At 31.3% G+C, this 25453-nt stretch overlaps 1 protein-coding gene across 13 annotated transcripts in view; it reads left to right on the top strand.

Moving 5' to 3' along the window:
* Positions 1-25453, top strand: part of LOC122524349 (neuroligin-4, Y-linked-like) — a 131107-nt gene that overhangs the window by 24748 nt on the left and 80906 nt on the right. The gene's annotated exons all lie outside the window — the stretch shown is intronic.

Raw genomic sequence — 25453 nt, 5'->3', positions numbered from 1 at the left:
GCACCTTCTCTCTCTCTTTCTCTTTCTCTTTACTTTCTCGTTTTTCTCTTGTTGGTTCTTCTGGGAATACGTTCTCAGCTTTCTCGATCTTCTTCCTCTCTTAATACGTTTTGCACTTATTGAGTCATAAATTGAAACCCAGTCGACTTCGAGTACCATAATTTCTAAATCTGTATCGTACTGATTTATATATATTGCTTGATTTATTTCTTTAGTTGATCAATAAGAATTTATCCAAGATTTATGATTGATATTTGTGTATAAATATTAATTTGTGTATAAATATTAGATTGTTAGTAAAGTAATTTTATTTTTAGAATCAAATAAACGTTTGCGAATGGTCGAATATGATAAATTTAATTTCTTAATTATTTTTTGCGTTGTCGTATGAGGATTATAACATCCATCTGGTGTTTTTATTTTATTTTTTATTATTATTATTTTATTTTTTTATTTTTTTTTTATTTTTTAACTTTCAAATTAATATTAACAGAACGAAATTTAGAAAATTTATTTGAACATTGGGATTATAATTGACATATTCTCTCCAAAAACGACACATAATTTCACGTTATATTATGGAACAGTAAAGCATTGTTAAATTAACTACCATAATTTCAAGCTCTCTATTGAATGATTATATGCATTTATTGATTGCGGTATATTTGATGAATTAACCAATAGGAAATTTAAAAATATATAATATTTTATTCGTATATAAATATTATAATATGAAATAGTGCTGTATTGGTAAATCCAAGTATCATAATTTCAAGCTTTACATTAAATGATTGCATGCATTTATTGATTTCAAAATCTATGTTGAATTGATCAATAAGATATTAGAAAATATTTTAATTGATATTTCGATATAAATATTATAACATTTTTATATTGAATTAAATCTAACGATTAAGTAATAAATATGAAAATCTCTCGTATGAATATAAAAAAAAAAAATTGTTTCGAATAAAATCTATATATATATATATATTTTTAGTATTGCTTTTGAATCAATCTGTATAACATGTTGTATACAATATTCATATATAAACGTGGAGGAAAAAGAAATATTTCATATGGATATGTGTACGTGATGAATGTTGGTTCAACAATTCCAATATAGAACATGTAAACTCTCCTATGAATAATACGTGGTTTTACAAACCAGTAAAAATCATTGCATTCATTTTTGATGGATGTTGTTACTCTCCCCAGTTCACCGTCACACGTTCAATGTTTTTTTATTAAGTCGGATTTAGTTTCCCTTAAATACCTTAAAACGAATATTTATTTATTAAAACTATACACGTTTGAGTGTATTAATATATTTTTTTTTCTTCCGTAAAAATAAAATGAAAAAAAAAGAAAAAAAATAGGAAAAATTGAAATTCCAAATGAAAGAAAGAAAGAAAAAAATAAAAACGAAAAAAAGAATCGATGGCCAGCGGATACGAAATCAATTTTCTTTTCTCCGACTAATTTGAAAAATTGTACGCATTTATTATTTATTTCGTTTAATAAAAAATACGTCTCGCGTCTCGAAACACAATACTTTATATATATATTTTTTTATTTTTACATCAATGAAATCGGTAAAAACTCGTGTCTGCGAATAAATCTAATTAAAAATTGAATTTAACGAAAATCGATAAATTCTGCTTGGAAAGATAAAAAGCCATGAAGGAAGAAAAATGAAAGAAAATGTTGGTATAGTTTCAATAATAGTTAGCAGGATGATTCTCTCTTCTTTTGATTTTAATTCCAAGCATCGAACGAGATACCCAGAGAAGCGTAATTTCTGAAGAAGCAACGATTATATTCTATCTTTCTCTCCCTACCATTCTTTCATTCAAGTTATTTTCTTTGTTATCGAGCTATACCTATCTATCAACCTCCTCCCCACCCCCCACCTCCCACCGTTTCGAAAGTTTCATAAGACTTAAAAAGAGAGAAATAGAAAGAGAAACAGAAAATAAGGACAAAAATAAAAATAGAAAGAGAGAGAGAGATAGAAAGAAAGTGAGATGAATGGTAGCACTAATCCAAAGCTTTTTTATCTCTCTCTCTCTCTCTCTTTTTTTTATTCTTTCGTTCTTTCTTATTTGTTACATTATATAACCAATTCCGATGGCTTTACTGGCTCATCGTAAAAGAATTGTTATGCAAATAGTGTCTCGGTATTTGGTTCACGAAACGACTTCAAATATACTTTTCTCTCTCTTTCTTCTACTTTTTTACTTTTTTCTTACTCTTTATATCTTTCTCTCTTTCTATTATATAGGAAATGAAAGTCCATAAAACGTAACAGCTCGATCGTTACACGCCGGTTGCGCTGCATTACTTTCAACTACGTACGAGTAACACTGGTAAAGCAAAACGCTATCGTGCAGAGAGAGGTTGTCGCTAACGACTCGCATGATGGGGAATTACCTTGCCCGCAACCATACAATCATACAAAAAGAAAGGAAAAATAAACAGAGAGATAGGAAGAAAACTCTCATTATCTTCTTATTACTATCTAGTATTCTCTTCTGTAATATTGGAACATGGGAAAAAGTTACTTCTTAATTCTCACCCCCAAACCCCCTCCTCCTCTCTGTCCCCCCCTTCCATACCGCGTTACTTCAAAATCCTATAAACTCTGATAAATAATAATAATAATAATAATGATATTATAACTCGAATGCATTTCTATTCTTACGCGTATCTCGTGGAATTATTTAATAAAAAAAAAAAATAAAAATAGAAACAAACAACACGTTTGCGTTATTCGTTCATTCGAAGAAAAATTTATGGAGCCTTCGAAATGAATGTGGGAGAGGTTAGGAGGGTGGTAGATGCAGCGAAAACAATTTTTTCTCCGGTTAAATAATTTCATTGAAGGAATGGGGGAAGAATTTTCGTAATATCTTTTCTTTATCATTTTTCTCTTAGCAAAGTATAATAAATTTGTTCAAGTAAACGATAGGACTTTAAGTGGCAGACCAATGAAATTTTTCTATCTTGATCTAACAAGATTCGAAGGACCACCAAAAGGACGATCTCAGTCTCGTACTTTTCCGATAAGGATAATGGCTTTCGTTGAAAGTTTTCTCGAAAATAGATAGAGAGAGTGAGAAAGATGGAAGACTTAAGTTTCTGTCAAATGGTAAGAGAGAAAGATAAAAGAATATCAAAGTTTCGATCGAATAGAAAAAAAAAAAAAAGAAAAAAAAATCGACAAATATTCGTCCTTTTTATTATATTTCCTTCTCTGTTTTTTTTTTTTTTTTTTTTATTCAATCGTCCAATCAAATATCTTCTCCCGTTTATTTTTTTTTTTGGTTTTAATTTTTATTCGTACGTTTTATTTTTTTCCTCTTAGAACATTATTATAATAATTTTCTCGAATAAACGAACGATAGGATTTAAATTATAAGACAAAGAAAATGTTGTTGTTCCTCATCTTGATGGAAGTGAATTTCGAAGGATTCCGATGGATCACGAAAAGGACGATTTTAGTCTTCCCCTGCTGTTCTGATAAGGAGAATGGTCTACGTTGAAAGTTTTATCGAAGAGAGAAAGAGAGAGAGAGAGAGAGAAGGAAAGATGAAAGACTAAAGTTTCTCTCTAATAGAAAGGGAAAGAGAGAGATAGAAGATTTCTTCTACTCTCTTCCCAATTATTAGTCATGCTTCTCGTAGAATCCCTTTTATGGGTCTATAAATCGAAGATGATCATTGTTCATTGTACAAACAATAGTCTTTAAGGTTCGATCTTCCGAACTATAATATCTATGAAAGTATTCTTATGATGTGTGTGTGTGTGAGTGAGAGAGAGAGAGAGAAAATACTTGAAATATCTCTGAAAATGTTTCTACCTTTTCCTTTCTATCTTTCTATCTTTCTTTCTTTCTTTTTTTCTTCCTTCCTTTACCTATCCTGGAAAAGGAGAACTTCAAATGCAAAACTTTTAACAATACTTTCACGAAGAGAACGATTTCAAAGTAAGTTTGCAAGAGGATGGTGCAATAACCTCGGAAATGAGCCAAAGATTCTTACTTATGATACTCATTGATTCCGGCCATTAATATTTATAGCTTTTATGTGGTTGATACTTTTTTTTTTCTTCTTCTTCTTCTTCTTCTTCTTTTTACTTTACATTCTTCTCATTCTTTCGGTTGTATTTTCATTTCTCTACCGTTGTCATTTTTTATTTACAATAAGATAGAACGTTTGGTTGATATAATTATTGATATGGTGATGATAATAATTATTTGATTATTTTAAGATTTTTCTATTTAAGTATTGGAATTTGTTTTTCTTATGATACATATAGAAACAAGTTCGTTGATGTTTTTATTTTATTTTATCGACGAGAAAAAAATTAATTTAATTGCTTATATGTATATTTATAGATTTTACGTGATCAATTCTACTTTATATTTTGTACATTTTCAATCAGTTTAATTTAGAAATAATAAAAAAATGTAGAAAAGAAAAAGAGAATGAAAATAATAGAATTTCGCTGATATTAATATTTTCTTTAACGAGACCTTTTATAATATAATTGTCTTTTTTCTTTCCTTTTCTTTATTATTAATATTATAATAAGGAAACACAAATTCAATGAGCACTCCAATCAACCTTTTCTCATTCGTCTCTCTTTCTCATTATTTTTTTTCTTCTTTATGCTAACTATGATATTTCATAGGGAAGATATATCAAAAGAAATCGTTTGAACGTAAAACGAGTGTAAAAGGTATAAAAATAGAAATAGAAAGAAATAAAAAGGAAGAAAGAGAGAGAGAGAGAGAAGGGAAAAGGAAGAGGAAGAGGAAGAGGAAGGAAGGAAGAAAATAAAATTTAAGTTCAATCTCCGTGACTCGAAACTGACTTTCGAGTGGTGGAAAAGAGTCTCCTCTGGTAGAAAATGTCTGAAAAGAAAAAAAGCAAAATTAGGGTAAGAAAAAAAAAATAGTAAGAAAGAGACAGAGAGAGAGAGAGAGAGGAATGGAAAAAGACAGATAAAGTAAAAAAAATATGAAGGAAGGGAAGGGCAAGAATAAGTGAAATATATTAGACGGTGTAAAGAAGAAAGAAGAATTAAAATGAGAATGAAAAACAAGAAATTGCAAATTTAGGATAAAGAAAAGAACGAAGTTGAGAAAAAGAGAAACAAATATTGAATAAAAATAATAGAATAAATGAGAGAGAGGAGAATAAAGAAAGAACAGAAGTAGAAGACGAGAAGGAGAAGGATAGGAAATAGGAGTAGGATTAGAAAAAACGAAGAAAGAAGAAAGAAAATAAGTAGGAGGAGAAGAAGAAATAGAAAGAGGGGGCTAAAAGGGGGAAGGGTTTGATGACAAAATAGGAAAAAGGGGGTGAAGGAAGTGGGGTCAGGTGGGGGGAAAAAAAATGAGACGTAAAAGATGGAGAAAGAGAAGGAAAAGGATGAGAATGGTTGGACGGGGATGGGGACGTGGGGACAAGAGGGCGAGGGGTTGGTTGAAGAGAGGAAGTTGAGGAGGAACCGATTCGTAGAATTGCAAGGACTCTGAATGGTCGGAAGAGACAAGGCGGAGGAATGTCTGCGGTACCGGCTGCGGAAACGTAATTTCTCGCTACGTTGCAGTTGGTAGACCTTCTTCCTCCTGGCATCACTTTCCGCCTCCGTCCATCCCCGAGCTTTCACGTTTTCCTCATTCCCTCTCTCTCTCACTTGTGGCCCTTATTCTGTTTCTACACTCTGTTCGAGCACGGATGGACGCATAGAGAATTCGTCCTCTGGTTTTACACCTTTGCAAAACGTACACACTAGGGGCATATATACACGCATACATACATATGCATATAGGGATTCGTACCACACAGATACACGCCCGTACATACATTGCTGGAAAATGTAACACTAGCTGCATTTAATATGAGAGAAAATTCTTTCCCTTTTTTTTCTTTTTCTTTTTCTTCGTCTGGTTTATTTTTCTTTTTATGTTTGTTCTACGAACTAGTGTGCTTTAAATCATTTATATATATATGTATATATATGTTTGGTTTACTTTAGAATACAAATTGACGCACTTATATACGATTTATGTATGCATTACATTATTTATTTACGTGAGAATATATTTCCTTTTTCCTTTTTTTTTTCTTTTTCTATATTCATGGTGTTTTCTGTTCTTCGTATTTAATACTGTGCTTTAAGTCTTTTATAAATGGTCGTTTATTATACAATACAAATTTACATGTGCGACACGAGTATAAAGAGAAAATACGGTATATATGTTTTATTTTGTTGACCGAATATGGCTCTTGGTTTATATTCGACTTCTTTCGTAGTTTGAAAAATAAAAACGCGTGACTCGACACGTTAAAATTTATCCTCTGTTTAGTACGCGTCGTCGAAGGAGATGGAAGTTCTCGAGGAAGAGAGGGTATGAAATTATTTAATTTTTAATTTGATTTTAAAAGTTTTCGCATTAAAACTAACGAGCATTACTATTAGACGGAAATGAATTTTTTTTACCGATACCCAATCCTTAGTCTAAATTGCAAAATTATTTTACGTTATAACTAAGGGAACACTTTAAACCGTTATTAAAAACCTACTTGTAATACGATATGTTCGATAATATTTTACGTTACATTAAAATCGAAGTAAAAATTTGCTTTTTCAATTACTATAAAGAAATGATACGCGTCATGGTGTTTCGACAGGATTGCAATTACATATTTTTCATGACATTAAATAAAAATCTTCGCAAAGTATTGAAATTTCGTAAAAATAATAACGAATAGTAAAAGTTTATAGGACAAAAAGCACCATTAAGGAAAGAAAAGAAAGAAAATGATCGTTCTATGAAATATTTAATCTTTCTAGGATTCTTTAGGTTCGTATAATACCAACATAAACATACCACCTTCTATCTGTCGTTTATTTTTCATAGCTAAAGAGCTTTGGATTGACCTTCGTTCGAGTTCGCGAACCAAAAGAGAAAACGGGAAAAGAAAACGCTTAAATCTTTCATGGACCATTTCGTTCGAGAGGGATGACGTCCACGACCTTTACGAGCTCGTATGGCACGTCCTGACTTAAGGGTGAGAGGTCACAACCGGTAATTGCTCACCTCCTCCACTCCCCTTGACCCCCCTCCCACCCACCCCTGTTTCTTTCACATTACACCGAGGAAGCAACACGCTGTCTTATTTATCGAACGAACCCTACAGCTAGTTCGTGATTTGCTCTGCGTTAAATTTACTATCCTTCTAAACCACCCCAACGAATTTTTCTTTTTTTATTAAATTTTCATTCTTCTTCTTTTTTTTTATTTTATTTTATTTTTTTTTTTTTTTACTTCTTTTCTTTTTTTCGTGTGTAGAAAATAGTCGATCGTAATTATCGAAAAATTGCATTACACAGTAGGATAACGTTTCTAAATGGATTATTTCTCGTTTTCATCGATATTTTGTTCTCGTTTTCTTTTTTTCCTCTACATTTTTCGGTACATTTTATTGGGTGTTAATTATATATCGATAATATGTAACAGATATATTCCCTCTCGAACGGATAAACTTCATTTACATCGTCAATTTATCTTTCCTCATTTTTTTTTTCGTTTCATTTTTACTTTTTTCTTTTTTTTCATACAACAATTTGCGAAAATTTATTTTTAATTGTTCCTAAAACGTTGAATATCAATCTTCACGATTGAATAAATATCGATTTATTCTTTTTTCTTTTTAAATATTAAAATTTAATATTACATGAAACGTATAAATAGAAAAAATTCGACGAAATCGAATAACATCGAGACATACGTTCAACGAATTGCAATATTGCACCATGAAGAAATTTTTCTCGAACGACAATGCAACATCTTACTTATCTCTCAACACTTTAACGTTGAACTTTTCGTATCCTTATCGAAGTTATTGATAACAAATATATAATTCCCAGTCTGGAAAGTCGCATAATTCAATAAACGAAAAGGGAAGAGACGGGGTTAGAACTTTTGATTTGAAAAATCGAAGAAGATTCGGAAAGTGCTTTCTCTTCTTTTTTTTTTTTTCATCTTCCTCTTTTTCTATTATTTTTCTCGCAAACAGACGCACACGAAGAGGGAGAAAACTGTCGCAAGGTTCTGTGATTAATCGTGCTTCCCGTGCCAACCGATACATATAGGTGTGTATCCATTACCTTGCACCTGCCCGAAGGAAATCTTTCGAGGTTCCGGTCCTACATCGTTGTAAGCATGAAATTAATCAACGTTTCTCAAAACGCAATACTACCATCTCCCTTTTTCTATCCGACCTACCAAACCTGTCCCTTTCCTTTCCCCTCCATTTCCCTTCCACCGGTATAACCCCTCTTCCTCCATTCCCCTTTCCTCGTCCCTTCAAGTTTTACGCTTATTCGTCCTAGAACGTGAAATTGCGATCGCCGCAATTTTTCTCCCCGATTTTCACGTCATTCCTATATTTCTCTCTCTCTCTCTCTCTCTCTGTGGTATTAAATCACATCGAGAAATGTTTCGCGCGAAATAACTATTAGGAAAAAGCTTCCTACGAGAGGGCAAAAAGTTTATCTCGGATTATCGGTGTATATATATATATATATATATATATATATATATACTCGTAACATATAAACTTGCGTGTTTTTTACTTATTTTTCTTATTTTTCTCTTATCTTAATTATAACTTTGTGTATAGAAGTTAAATCTTTATTTGCATTAGTTTGAAAATCTTGTTATCGTTCAGATATTTTTATAAGCATAGAATTCTAATTAATAGAGAAAAACGAATAGAGATGAAATCTTTGAAAACAAGGGTTTAATTCTTTCTGAAACACGTATTACACGTGCTCGTGTATTTTTAACAAGAATAACTTGATTATAATGTGTATAAATTAATTGTCAAACAATAATTACCTTCGTATATAGAATTGCATATATAAGAAAAATTACAAACATATCTTTTTAATGATAAATATAAATTAATTTTTAAATAAATATTACGCGCGCAATTAATTACATTTGTATATATAATAAAAAAATAAATGTAATAATCTCTCTCTCTCTTTCTTTTGGTATAAATTTCATGTAATATAAATTTGTATTCCTCTTTGAAAAATATTAATCTATGCGTGTTAAATATCAAATATAAAAATTTCATTAAAAACATGCTGTATTAATTTTAAAAATAAACGAATAAAAGAAATAAGGAAACTCAACACACATACACACACATATACACAGATACAATGATTATTACATTCGTCTATATATATATAAAAGAAAAAAGAAATACAATCAACAATTGTCTATAAATTTCGAATAGTAACACGTTTAGATTTGATATGAAAGGAAAAAAAAAAGTACTAAAACCTTGCGTATGAGACTTTACGAGTATGAAAAAAGTAAAGCTGGAAAAAAGCCGATTACAGTGATCGAATCGAAGAAAAGTCGGTCGGTAGGTTTGGCAGAAAAAAGAAAATGAGAAAGAAAAAAAGAAAGAAAGAAAGAGTGAGTGAAAGAGAAAGAGAAAAAGAGAGAGAGAGAGAGAGAGAAATAGTAAAAAGAAAAAAGGGTAGAAAATAACGTAGGGGGATAAATCGAAAGGGGTGGATGGTCATGGTGGGTTCAGGAGGGTGAAGTGTAGATCGGAAAGATGGAAGGGCATTATCGGAAAAGTGCTCAGGCGCTTTATTACGCGATGTCGAGGACGAGGGCAAACGTTTGTAGCGTATACTCAAATATTTTGCCACGAGGCTGCTTGCTTCGAGCCTCCCTTTTCAACCCAAGGGGAGTTGGGTGGTTTGGGGGGGCAGGGTTAAGAGGGAACGACGCGAAGGAAGTATAGGTAAAGGGTCTGCGGAGTTACGAGGGGGAGGGTTACGAATCGAGCTAGGCTATGATGTCCTCTTCTACCTTTTCCTCGAGCGGATCAAGTGAAGTTTCGTGGTAGGATGCTTGGAACAGACCCAGTTACTACGATGTCAAATGTTCAAGAATAACGAGCACACGGTTCTTTAAAGGTTAAATCGATTGCTCGTATTTTAATGGAACTACTTTTCTACCTGGAATTTTGTCTATTTAACTTTGGAAAGGTATTTTATTTTTAACTAACGATTTTCTTTTTCTTTTTTCTTTTTCTTTTTTAAAAAAAACATTTAAGTGGAACGGTATGTTGGATTTTGAAATTACTGTTTTTTTTTTTTTAATTAATGAATTATTATTTAATTTTGTATTTTTGTAGATTTATTTTTTATTTCGAATTTTTTAACAGGAGAGAATAATTTATTTATATATTTTTGTAAGAGTTAAGTTTGGCGAATAGAAAATTATTTTTTGATTGGATTGCCATGGGTAGGAATTCATTTCTTATTGACGTATAATTTTAATATATAAATATTTTTATCTCTAGCCAATTACTAATATATATATATATATATATTGTTTTTTTAAATTTATTTTCGCTAAACGATATGGAGTTAATGGAAAAAATTAATTTTCTCTCAATCATTAAATATCATTTCATTGAAGTGACGTATTATCATTATTATTTTATCTACGTTATCAGTTATCTTCCATTCGAAGCGTAATAATGGAAAACGAAATAACAAATAATTTAACCTTTAGCATTATTATATTCTATCTTACTTCGAAAAAATAATTATAGACACACACACACGCAAAATATATATTTCGATACGATCATTACAAACTCCCGTCAAAATAATAAAAAAAGATAAGGGAAAAAAAAGGATAAAAAAGAAAAGAGAGCTAAAGAGAGCGAGAGATTTATATATAGAGAGAGAAAATAAACGTTAAAATAAATGTTTAAATATCAAAATACGCGTACACCCACGCACGTGAACTTGCATGCATGATTGCTTGTTCGCACGAAAGAGAATCGTCCATTTTTATTATTGTTTCATATACATATGTATATATGGTGTGTGTATGGTGGTGCTGTCGGAAGCAATTCTCGGCATAACGTTTTACGTAATATTGCGTTTAAATAGAATTTTCGTTTCTCTGTGAGAGAATCGAACAAATGAACGAACATTCGTTTGCATGGTGTCTCCCACCCGATGAAAACGTATCGATGGCTGTCCGTTATATTCTCGGAATGGCGACCGACAGTCCGGTACTGTACGGTACGGTACGGTACTGGGTATGGGGTCGTCTAGTATGGTACGGTAGTTGTTATCGCTACGAACGATTTCAGTGCTCAATTTGGATAGAGGACTCTCACAAATCCCGGGCATTAATAAATCTCGATTACGTTGGATGGACGAACTCGGTCGAATTTATAAATCTAATGGCTTCCGAAGCATCGCGCTGTAGACTTATAAATCTACCCATTTATCGACAGATCATATATATATAAATGTATTTATTATATGTATATATATTTATATATATTAATATATCCACATATATGTGGAATAAATTCTTTTATACGCATCCTCCTGCATTTTTTTTTTATTATCTTCATATATATATATGTTGTATTTTATATCCTATATGTGCAAACAGAGACATTTAGGTGCGATTAATATTTCTACTCAATTATATTATTATATATATTTTTTTATTTAATACGCATAACCATGGCGTAACCATAAAGTACAAACTCCGATTTAATTCTAATATCCCCACCATCCCCCCCCTATCCTTTTATTATTTTTATATTTATTTAATAACAATTTTTCTGACGCATCCTCGAGTGCATTCGAATTTGTGTGTATGTGTATGTGTGCTATAAATACTTATATAATTATAATTATTAATTATTTAATAATTTTATATTTATTTTACAAATATTATTAACACATACAATGTTTTTTTATAATATTGCAGCTAAATGAAATACGTAGATGTGTATTTGTCTACATATATATATATATGAAAGTACAATAAATCTAAAGTAAAAAATAGGATTTCTCGTTTTTCTTTTCGAATGGGCTCTTTTTCAACATTTAATCCTTTTCGAACAAACATTTTTATGTAACTTTTCGCGGTACACGGATTATTTTCAACGTTTCGTTATAAACTTTGTTTTGTTTTTTATCCTCTTATCCACGTCACACGTGGTTTTTCATTTTCATTCAACTTTCTATATGATATATTATTATCATTATCATTATCATTATTATTATTATTGTTACATATTTTTATTATACATACACACACGCTTGCGCATATTCATTTAAAAATAAAAAAAGAGAAAGTAAGAAAGAACAAAGACTGTATTTAAATAATAATTAGAGGTATACCAGTTAAAAATATCACACAAAGGTGCTTCCAAATTCCTGTTTCTATAAACTTTTGTACGTTTTTAACAAATTTACGCATATACCCCAATACAGAAAATAATAATGAATGAGTAAACATTAAACGTTATACTTTGCAAAGGAATCTCGTTATACAAGATTTAAATATGCATGATTTTTATCTTTATTTTCAGTTTTTTTTTTTTTTTTTTTTTTATTTAACTCTTTTAATTTTATTTTAATTTTTTTTCGGTTATTTTTATCTTGCACCGCGTTTGGAAAAAAACGTAGAACGTGGTTATCGCTTGCGGCCAGATGGTTTTCTGTTATTAAATTTATTTTGGTTAATTTAGATGCTGTTTCCTTCTGACACCAATAGTGTTTCCCTCTTTTTAACCCTCACACACACACACACATACACAAATGTATAGACACTTACATTGAAATAACGAGGAATTAACGTGGGCTCTCTGTCTTTCCTATTTCGTTTCTTTTTTTTATTTTTTATTTCTTTTCTCTTTTATTTTTCATTTTGTCTGTCGCCCGTTCCACACTTATAATTAAAAAGTTTAATTCAAATTACTTTGCAGTAAACACTTAAACAGTTCCCACATAGAAACGAGCATTTCCTTTCTTTTTCTTTTTCTCAATTTCTTTTTCGTTAAAACGTTTTTCTTCGTTCTTTAAAAACGAAACAAAGTGGAAATGAAAAAAACAAAAAGCAAAAAAGCGAAATTAATAAATGTAAATGAACACGCGGAATGTGTTATTGAATTCTTTGTGCAAATGTCCTCTGTTCCTTCGTTCTTAAAAAAAAAAAAAAAAAGAAATAGAAAAAACGAAAGTTCACAAAGAAAAAGACAATTAAATTTTAACGTGCAGCATTTTGTTATTGAATTTTTTTTATCGTCGTTGGCTGACAAACATTATTACTTAGTTCTCTTATGTAAGTATTCGTTTCTCGTAATTGTACACGAAACTCGTGAATTTTTCATTATCCTTTCGTCACCGATGTAATAACTGAAGAAATATTTTAACGACAGTACTTGTCAAAATTATGGCAGGGAGGAACGATCGTTACTCTTATCTCGTAAAAGCTCAACTTTTGTATTAACTCTTTGTAACTAGCCCTTTAACTCCGCCCACCCCCCCACCCACCGCGCCTCTTGTTCCCTTTCTTGAGTATTTCTTTTTAGATGAAATATTGAAAAAATATACATTATATATATGTAATAGGAATTTTGTAAAGTAATTATACTTTTCTGCGTACAATGATTATTATCTCTCGAATAAAGAAATATAAATCCATAGCTTCGTTTATTAATTATTGTTCTTATTATTATTATTCATTTATTTACTTTACTTAGAAGTTTAATCGAAAGAAAGAAAGAAAATAAATCACGCGAAAGAATCGAGACACTTTCTCGTAGATAAATTTAAATTGGATCGAAACGGGTGAACTCTCCCGTTTCTTGTGTCTTTTACTTACGCACGAAAAAAAAAATAAAAAAAAAATGGAAAAATTAAAAAGAACAAAGAAAGTTAAGGAGAAGAAACAAAAAAAAATAAGAAGAGGAGAAGAAAAAAAAGGGAAAAGTAAATAACGAGAAAAGAAAGGAACGAGACTTCGCTGGGGCACATCTTTTACGAGAATCGCAGTTGAGAAAGGGAGTAAAAGGGTCGGTATAGGAAAAGAGAGAGAAGAAGAATGGGGGGAAAGGATGTTCGAAGAAGTAAGGCGGTGTCACGACTTAATTGCATTTGCATTTTGCACCCCGTATACTCTACCCCGAACGTTCTTTCCATGTCGTAGCTCAGCCACAGCTTTACGAATCACCTCGAACGCTTTATTGGACGTGGCTAAAAGAAAAAAAAAGAAGAAGAAGAAAAAGAAGAAGAAGAAGAAGAAATGGTATAGCTAGGTCTGAAGGGTGAAAGAAGATTTGAGGAAGGAGGGGGGAGGAGAAGGTTTAGGGAGGGTGGTAGTAGTACAGTGTAAATGACGGTGACTTGATGTAAGGGATGTCGTCGTCGTCGTCGTCGTCTCGACATTACTTAAACGGGGCTTGGGTAACGAAAAAATGGGCTTCTATGTTAAGGTGCTAAAGTAAAACTCGAGGTAACGTTCGTAGGGACTAACTGCTTTAAGAAAATTATGGCTGCTTTTCATTTCCCCTTTGGAAAATAGATTTTTTTTCATTGTAGAAAGAAAGAGAGAAAGAGAGGGAGGATTGAAAAGTAAAATAATTGTTTGGAAATGTTTGTTAACCTACGTTGAGTGGTAATTATAAAAGAATGAAAATCGTGACTTGTTTTTTTTTATTTACTTTTATTTACTTTTCCTTTTACTTTTTAACTAGATTGCGTGATTTATATAATGGGATAAAAATTGAAATAACAAATGATTCGGGATATTTTTATTACTTTTGTATATGAAATTATTTAATTATTGATTTTTATATATTACGAACATTGTTATTTTTAATAGAAAAATGATAGAGAAAGAATTTATTCATATATTCGTAACCACGTGGAATAATTTAAAAGGATTCAAAGACTTATGGTAGATAAAAATTATGGCTATTTCTTATCAGTTTTAATTTTTTTCTCCGTAAAAAGAAGGAAAGAGAGAGAGACAGAGAGAAGAATTGATAAATAAACATAATTTATTCAAATGTGTTCGTAACCATGTAGAATAATTTAAGAAGGATAGCATGAAAAATATTACAAGCTGTTTTTCATCTTGCGCGGTTTCGAGAGAATTATTTTTCCCATGGGGGAAAAAAAAAAACCAAAATAATTTATTCAAATGTTCATAACTATGTATAATGACTGTATGGCGATAAAAAAATAAATAAACCGATACGAGTAATATAAAATTGATACAAAATTGATATTTAAAATAAAAAAAAATAAAATTAAAAAGAATAAAGGAAAACAAGGGAGAGAGAGAGAAAGAGAGAATAATAAAAACGAAAAATAAAAATGAATATAATAGAAACGTATCGTTATTGATCATATCGAAATGTATGCTTTTTTACTATTTTGCATACTTCCACTGGTAGAGCGAAATGATTCGTCTTTCGAGAAGGTATCCCATCACAACAAATGCATATTCATGAATGAATACGTTTCACCGTTAATAAACTTTTTCGTAAATAAATTCGAAAAGCAACGGGAACGGTAACGGACAACACCGCAGGACGATTGAAGAAAAATCTATGTATATAAAAATCTACGATATTTATACATAACGCAGCTCTATCTCCAAACGTGTACAGAAATATTCCAAATTGTTTTTAGTTATCTCTCTCTCCCACCCTCCCTCTGTTTGTCTGTCTGTCTGTCTGTCTCTCTTTTACTCTTTTTTTTTTAAATTCATATTGCGTAGCCAAAAAAAAACCAACGAGATTTCGTATAAACCAAAACAATAATTTTGAAGTAAAAAAGAAAAAAAAAAACGTAGACAAAATTTGAAAAAAGTAAGCAACGATGATATTATTATAAGAAAATAAGCTAGAGATGGAGAGATATTATTTCGAAAAAGAAATAAAGAAAATTTGGAAGAGCAAATAAGAAATGTTGAAAAAATAAAGTAACAACACTTTTTAACAGGAAAATGAAAAATTATTATGATCATAATGATATTTAATTGAAAAGTTGTCTGTAGTCGTATTCGTTGGATTTACATGATATCATGTAATATAATTTCGTCGTGTTATAGTGGGTTCTTGGAGAGAACACGTCTAATGGAAGACATTTTCGTAACTGCTTTACGAAATTACGTGCCACCGGTGGAACGAACCACTTTCCGCGTCCGGTACCATGTTCCGGAGAGTCCGACGATGCCGAGCGATCGTGTCCAGAATTTTCCTTCTTTTTATTCTTTTTATTCTTTTTTTTCCCCTCTCGTTTCCTCTCTCTTTCTCTCTCTCTTCTTCTTTTTTTCCTTCTTTCTTTCCGTACCTGACCCGGCCACTTTTATTTTTATCAAGTTAACGAAAGGAAACTTCTTAACGAGTTCTTCCTTTGCTGACCGCATCAAAAATAAATTAACATAGTTTTATATATATATATATGTGTGTGTGTTTGTGTGTGTATAAATTTAATTAGTTTTTTTTTAAATCTAGCTTTTTATTCGTCCTTCTGTTTTTTTTCTTGTTAATTAATTCCCGTTAGTTATACGTGGTAGTAAATTTTAATTTTTTATAATCATTCTTTTTTTTTCTATTATTTTCTGATTGATTTGATTTTGTATAGTTAAATGTCCATTGTATCTTATTTTTTATTACTCTTTTTTTCGAATAACAGTATTAATAATGAAGAAATTTATAATATATAATTATTACAAAAGTTTATTATCAAGCAACCATTCAAGATAGTATTCGATTCTTTTTCTCCTTTTTCAATTAAAACAATACTTTCATTTCTTTCTGCAAAACGTTTAAACAAAGAAGAAGAAGAAGAAATTTTCCGAGAACAAAATTTTATTCTCTATCTCTCTCTCATTATTTTTCTTCCCTTTCATTCTATTTAAGAATGGATAGATAAAGTAGTCACAAAGCATGAATTTTAGCGAGTTTCACCAACGAATGACATTTTAATGTCACGTAATTTGCAAGAGTATGTGCATGAAAAGGAAGATAAAGATAGTGATAAAAATAAAGAAAGACAAAGACAGACGTAAAGAGAGAACGAAAGACAGAAATAGAAAGACAGTAATAGAATTTAACGAGAGGAAATTGGATAATGTGTTATAATGTCGAGCAATAACGAGCTACCCTTTGATATCAAAGGGCTAAGAATCGTCCAGACTATAACGACGACGACTATAACGTTGATCACGATGACTACTACTATTACCACTACTATTACTGCTACTATGAAAACGATGAGAACGAGTACTATGATGTTGAGGATCAATCGACTCGTTGGCAACACGTATTCTTGAACACCTCTCTTCCGCTTCTAATTTACGTTAAAGACTCCTTTAATCAAATTACCTCACCGATGAGGGATTTCAACTCATTTCCTTTCCCTTTGAATTGCTACGAGAGTGAAAGAGTTAAAAAGAGAGAAAATGAGAGACAGAGAGGGAGAGAGAGAGAGAGAGATTATAGCGATCAGATATCCGAGCATCGTTTGTGGCATCCAACAACGTCCTTACCAAATGCTCATCTCACAAACGTACGTACGTACGTGCTTTGGTATTGTAATCATGTCAAAGCTTGGAATTTTAATTGAACGTTTATAGGAATACTTCAAATATTGTCCAACCTTTATTTTATTTTTTCTCCTCGCTTTCATTTAAATTCATTGTTCTTTTATTTTTTTCGATCGTATTAATTCGATGTAGATATATTATATTATATTATCGTTGTTGCATATTTCAATTTAATTTCTTTCTTCTATTTATTTTTTATTCTTCTGATATAATTGATAGATTATTTGAGATGATTTATTGTAGTTAATATGAAGAAATATTATTTTTACGTTTTTATCTTAATTCAAATTCATAGATTCATCGTTGCTATTTTGTCGGTTATTTTCTTTTTGTTTTAAGTAAAATCGATCATTCATTTGTCAATTTTTCAAAAACCCGCGTATATTATTTTTCAATATCGTATCGTACAATGCGTACTTTATCGTAAATACTATTTTTTTTTCTTCTTACGTTATATCGAGTATAATATATAGATCTACGTAGAGGATATGGATCATTTTTCAAGAGTTAGATTTCATATTTCTTCTACTCTTCCCTCCTACGTGTATATCATGTCGATCGTTTGTTTTTATTTGTTTTATTCAATTTTTAGTTACTACCGTGACTCGCGTTACGAATCATTTATGAATCCATACCGATCAGCCAATTTCTTTTTTTTTTTTTATGTTGGAGAAAGAAAGAGAGACAGAGAGATTTTTTTAATTATACAATTTCCAATTTTTGTTGATTAATTTTTTTCTTCTTTTTGTTTTATTCCCCTATCACAACGTATTACCGTTACGTCATATCCACATGGTCACACATCGAAATGCGTTATTACGATACATTCTCATTCTATTTCCAAATCCCATTAACGTGAAATCATTTTTTCTTTCGAAATATGATGTTAATCGAAAACAATAAACTATTTCACCCTTATGGTCGTTGTTTTCTTTTTATTCATATTTTAACTTTAATATAATTTTATATCACCTTTAAAACTGATCATTTCGTTTGCATTCAAACAATTTTCACAACTTTGTACTTCTATTCGTCGAGACAAAAATCTCGCAAGATGAAGAACCAATAAAAAGGGCAGACAAGATAAATAAATAAATAAAAAATAAATAAAACGCAAAGAAAAAAAACAAACAAAATAGAAGGGAATAAAAGAAAGCAAGAAAGAAAATAAAAGAAAAGAAATTATTCCCTTCGAATGATTACAGAATTCCTATCAGTCGCGTTTTCTTTCAATCGTCCCTACCTCAGCCACCCTTTCTCTCCCAAAACCCTCCCCCGTCCCCGCATTGTTATAACGTCTATCGAAATCATTCGGGAAAGGATGCGGAAATTAACGCAAACGCTTTTCCCGATTTACCGATCGCTGAGAAGAAAGCAATCGGCTTGCATGGATGTTCGCATGGGATATTCACGCATGACTCGGTACAATCGATCCAGTATTTCCTCTTTTAATTCCTCGACTGTCTATCTATGTGTGTGTCTGTGTCTGTGTGTGTTAAAAAAAAGAGTCAGAAAGAAAGAGAATGAGAAAGAGAGAGAAAAAGAGAGAGTGAGTGAGTGAGTGAGTGAGTACACAAGAGAAGAAGAAACTATGAAAAAAAAAAGGAAAAAAAGGAAATAAAAAAAGGATTGGCAAATGGTGGATCGAAAACTCAGAAATTGGTTTGTTTCTTTTCTTCTTGGCTTCTTTAAACTTGTGTTAAACTATTTGCCAAACGTCGAAAAGATTTCTTCTATATACGTTTCCTTACCCTTTTTTACTCTCTTTTTCTATTCTTTACATTTTCTTGGCCATTTCTTCTTTGTCTATTTTTCTTGTGTTCTCTCTTTCGTAATTCGTTACCGTCCGATTAGTGCTAGGTAGCAACGAATCCCGAGCTAGTTTAATTTGAGCTAAGCTCGAGGAAAAGTTGGTACGGGCTAATGAAGACCGATTGCTGAAGAAGAAGATGAAAAGAAAGAAAGAAAGAAAAAGAGAAAGAGAGAGAGAGAGGGAGAGAGAAGGGGGGCAGATAGATATAGAGATAGAGAGCTTTTATCGTTTTGCTAATCGGATTAGAGAAAATAATTCCTTCCTTTTCTGTGCTATTTCCTACTGATAACGAGTTTCAGAAAGGAAAGAAAAACGTATATACTAATTTTTACTAATGGATGCTTGCATTCGTTAAGACTCGTTAAATTGCTTTCCCTATCTATCTATTTATCTTTATAATCTTTTATTGTATCATAAGTAAAGTAAATTTTCTTGTTGTGTTCTGTTCGATAATAAATTATTTAATTATTTTTTATAACAAAGCGTATTTCTTTTTTCTTTTTTTTTTTTTTTTTCTAAATAATCGCAACGAATGGTCGAATATGATAAATTCATAGTTATTTCTCCAGTTATTTCTCGCGTGTTATTATTATGCGACAATTAGGATCCACCGTTGCTTTAATTTCCACCTCGTCTATTTCAATTGGACGACTTAAACGTGGTGGTGCATCTTTTAAATCGAAATTACTAGAACACAAAAAAAAAGAAGAAAAAAAACCTACTCAACGAATGGAAACACGAAAAGGTTCTAAAAATCGCGTTTCAAATGTTTCTTACTAAAATGTAAAATAATTTCAAGGATTTTGAATAAGATCGGCGAATAAAGGAAACGAATTTCCTAACGATTTAATATTTATAAGTCACTTCGCGAATTTATCTTCGATTTCGAACGTTTTTGAAATATTTTTTTTGTTAAAATAATCCCATCCCCGACAGAAAGGAAGGATTGGCAAATAAAAAAAATAAAATTCGAAAAAAAAAACGAAGAAAGAAAACAGAAAAGATAAAGAAGGAAATTGGGATTTTCGTTTCGTTTCTTTTTTTTTTCCTTTTCTTTTTTTGTTTTGTTCTCGATATCGAATTGACTGTTCGAGTAAGAGATGGATATAGGTGGAGTATTATAGAGAGAAAGACAGAGAGATAGAGAGAAAGAGAAACAGAGAATGAAGGGTTATATAAATCTCCGGATACATTGTCAGTTTTCCAAAGGGTGGAATCAAAATCCTACTGCTGTGAATCGAAAATCGATGGCCGAATAAACGTTGCATTTTAGTTATCTGCCTCGTAGCACTCACTGTCTTGTACATACCTATATATATATTATATATATATATATACATAGTTTTATATATATATATAGAAAACATCATCTCTCTCTTTCTCTCTCTGTCTCTGTCTCTGTCTCTCTCTTTCTGTCACATAGACTTTTCAAACGACCGAATCGGTATTTCCTATCGACGTTTAATTTCCCGTGGCCTGGCGTAACGTAAATTCACGGAAAACATCGGAAAGGTTACGCGATACTTCGTGTACTTTGACGTCAGATGAAATCTTTTAAGTACTTCACGATCCATCTTACATATTATTTTATTTATTTATTTATTTATTTAATTATTTTTTTTCATTTTATTTTTATCGTTTGTTTGTTCGTTCCTTTCTTTCTTTCTATTACAAAGTATTATACTTTTCTTATCATTATTATTATTTGAGAAATACGAAGACAATGTTTCTTCAGTCTCGAATTATCGAATTCCTTTTGTTTAATCGATTTATCGAGTTACTATCGATCCTCGTGTCAGAGCGATACCAATTTAAATAGAAACAGTGGGAAGAAAGAGGAGAAACGCATTCGAGAAATTTAATTAACATATTTTTTTCTTATCTCTTAATACATTCGTATTTTTTATTTTTTTTTAATTTTAAAATATGTCTTTATAAAATATTGCGCGACTGTTGTGTGCCTGTTGAATCAATGTTAAGTCGAATGAAGAGGTATGATATTACGATATCTCACTTTTTTCAATAATAAAATAATTTATTGATAAAGTATTTTCCTTTTTACGGGTTTAAAGCGTCCCCGTTCCTTTTACAATCGTTTAACACGTTTTATCATTTACCTGCATTATTATACTACTTTTTGTAATGCTTACAATTTGTACTTACTTGTTAACTTATTCTGTTAGTTCAATTTTAGAATACGATTAGAATGCAATTGTTGGTTACCTGATGTTATAGTACAATTCAAGTGTAATACGATATACGTATAAAATAATATACATAAATGTACTATAGATAATATATTGAAGTGGTACTCTTCTCTTTCTCTCACCTGTTAATAATAGAAAGAAAGGACGAATAACAATGGCTATGTCAAAGGCAACAACATGTTAAACGTTTATATATCACACAATGAACTATATCGAGAAAACCTTTCTACATACAATGTGTCCTGGTTATAAAGTCAATAATACTTATTATTAACGACAGACAGACAGGAATCATGATAAAGAGAAATAGAAAGAGAGAGAGAGAGAAATGAAGGACAACGTTTGATTGTACTAAACCTGCAACGAATGACAATGTTCCTTTACTATCTCTCTCACACATATTCTATCTCTCATTTTCTCTGTCATTGTCTTTCGTATTTCGATCCATCTAACAATCAGTCTTGTCGATCTGAAACGTACCTCGACGTAGCCTCAGGTCAAACATGCAAAATCCATCGAAGCACGTGACTCGAGTACAACTAAGGTGTCTCGTCAAACCTAACTTGTCTTCTACTATGTATGTATGTATGTATGTATATACGTATCCTTCTAATGCTTCTAACGAGGGTCAAGCCCTTAGGTGGTAACGAGTACGACACTACCAGTAGCTCTACACTATTTTCTCACATGTTATTACCTTACGTCAGTGTGCGTGTGTATTTAATATTTTACATTTTAATCTTAAACACCTCTTATTTTATATTATTCTATTTTATTTTATTTTATTTGATTTGATTTTATTTTATTCTTTTTTTATATAGACGTTATTATACATGTATTTTATTTTATTATTTATTATTTATACTTTGACATTATTATTCTATCATCGTACGTATATAATTTATATAAATAAATATATCATTGGATAGAAAATAAACATCATAAATCATACCACATCATACACCGCAAAAGCCTCGATCACAGAAGCATCAATACAAACTTATCATCATCATCGACAACATCACATATTTATTTTGCACGCATAATTATTAATCCAAATAATTAATTACCCTCTTCTCAATTAACTCTCATTCATCATGAATAAACGAACTCGTCATTAATCACATCCTAACATTAATTAAACGTATATACTATATATATGCATAAATGCACATAAATTATCATTCAACTTTCTTTTATTTTTTTAAACATTATAAATGATTTTCACGTTAGATTAAACAACGCCATCATTTAGCTTAAAGTTTGACGATTAAAACGATACTCGTTTCAAGTTTCTACGACAATCCGTTCGGAAGATACGCGTTCTTAAAAATCGTTTAAATTGATTTAACATTTTCTTCAGTTCATTGACCATTAATCAATGGGATGATAGTAAATAGTATTTCCAAGAATTTATATAGGTCATTAGTTCATTCATATTTGTATTTACGTTCACGCTTTAACTGGACATATGTTTTTCGCGAATTAATATAAGTCGTTCACCGATTCCAAGAAATAATATAGGTCAATGTACCAAGACAATATAAAGGGTGGTCATATAGAAAAGAACTCGTCTTATATATCGGGTGTCCAAATTGAATCTAATTCGAAAAAATTTTTTCCCCACATTTAAAGGGTGTCAATTTAAAGGTGATCAACGATTCATGTACCGGGTGTCCAAATTGTTAAGGACTTCGGTAAAAAAAATTTTTGTATATGCATTCGAGAGAAAATTATCGACATTTATACAGGATGACCGATAAATTAAAGACTCATATACTGGGTGTCAATTAAAAAACGAACTTTTTAAAAATAAAAATTTGAAATATTTTCATATCGTTTGTTGCAATTTTCCAAATACATGTTCTTCGATTTAATAGATTTATCCAAGTGAAGATGGGGCTTATAACGAATGCACATATATAATCATAATTGGATACTTTCTGTAATTTCGTAGAAGGATGTAAAGGAAGTTAGATGTCTGTGGAGAATAAAGGAAGAAGCCAAAAACGTTTCTTGATTACACAAAGGCGAATTCGTATGTCGGAATATCTTGATTGAGATCTTGAATAGGAATACTCGTCAAAGTTCACAGGATGTCGATAAAGGATGTAGTACGTATATATCTTGGAAAGATCTTTCCTTATCTTCCTTTCTATACGTTGATTTAATCGTTTTTAAGTATCCTGCAAAAACATCTATTATTATTCTTGTCACCATTCCACTTCCATTTCCCATGGGTGTCAGAGAAACGATTGTTGGGATCGAGGTAGGATTGAATTAATGAACATGGGAGTAATAAAAGTGGGAGTAGCAACCCTACAAGAAGAATGTTTGCTATCTTTTAAAGTTTGCTTTTTATTCCTCAGAACGTTTCTCGATTACTTTTTTCGATTACCTTCGATCGAATTGCCAAACAAAGTGTGCGTACAAACAAAACTGTTAATAAACATTATTAATAAATATAAAATAAATATCATTAAAATATGAAATGACAACGATAAAGTTTTCTCCAACGAGCGAGAAGATTTCGAAGAAAAACTAATGAAAAAATCAGTCTCATTCGAGATTTCATAACAACTCCTTCAGAATGGACGAGTTTAAGCCGAGTCAATTCACAATGAGCTTAAAAGCTGATCTTCCTTTTTCCGATCTCGTCTTCCATTGACTGAGTATTAACTCCTACCCCGCACTTTCTCTCTCTCTAACTCACATATTTTCTCACTTATTTTTTCTCTTATACTCTCATTGGAGAGTAATCGCTGATTTACTTTCTCACTCACTCGCTTACTTTAACTTATTTACTTTCTCATTCACTCATTCACTCACTTACTCTCTTGCCTCCTGTCTGTTTATCTATCATTCCTTTCCTTTCAACCCCCTTCTCCCTCTCCCTCTCTCTCTCTCTCTCTTTCTCTTTCCCTCGTATCTTTCTTCACCAGCAGCAAAACACTATTCCTTGGACCATCCAAGCAAGTCCGCCAGAGAGTCTCTTTGTTGTCTCCCACAATTTGAATAACGGATTGGAAGGAAGAAACGTGGGATCTCTCGAATGTTAATTATGCGAACCCTATCAGTTTCCTCCCTCACTCACTCTTTCCCTCTCTCTCTCTCTCTCTCTCTTTCTTCCTTCGTCGTCTTTTGTACTTACGTTTTTATGTAATATTATACTGAAAGGGAGACTACTTGCTCTCGGTAAAATATAGATACTTATTTACTTTAGAGAGAGAGAGAGAGAGAGAGAGAGAAAGATAAGTTTCTTATTGCGTTATTCATACGGCCGGTTATCTCTTGGAAAGTTTATTAAAGTTTAATTTTATCGTGGCACCCTTATAATTCAAGTCTTCTTCTTTCAACTCTTCGAGTAACGCCTACTGAAACAGAAAAAGAGAGAATGATTAAAAGAAAGAGAGAGAGAGAGAGAGGATGTCTTCGTTTTAAAAATGAAAAGAACACTAGCCTCGGAGTTGCTGGACAAGATTTCACTTCGTGAAAGTCAATTATACGGAAAATGCAGAACCAAGTACGTTTCCTGCTTTCCCTCCCCCCCCTCTCTCTCTCTGTCTCTCTGTTTCTCTCTTTCTTACTCTTTTTCTTTCTCTCTTTTCCGGTGTATTTTTTGTCAAGGATTTTATACAGTCGTGAGTTAACAAAGTTTTCCTCAGAAGTAAGAGCATCCAGTGGTTTGCTTTCTTACCCTGCGTGTACTTACCCACCTAACCGACATTACGCTTAAACGAAAGTCAACTTTTTCATTGGACGAAGACAACGAGTAATTTCAACTTTCGCGCGGATTTAAAAGGGCTCCTAGATTACGGCCCAGGATTTGTTTGTCCCTTTTTCTATGAAGTATGCACGTAATTTGAAAACCAAGAGAAAAAATAACTTTCTTTTCTTCCCATCGTAACTTGTTTTTTTCTTTTTTTCTTTCCTTTTTCTTTT

The sequence above is a fragment of the Polistes fuscatus genome, unplaced genomic scaffold (assembly GCF_010416935.1).
Source record: "Polistes fuscatus isolate 324 unplaced genomic scaffold, CU_Pfus_HIC Scaffold7, whole genome shotgun sequence".
Lineage (NCBI taxonomy): Eukaryota > Metazoa > Arthropoda > Insecta > Hymenoptera > Vespidae > Polistes > Polistes fuscatus.
Note: the sequence above shows the minus strand (reverse complement) of the source record. Positions and strands in the feature narration are given on the sequence as shown.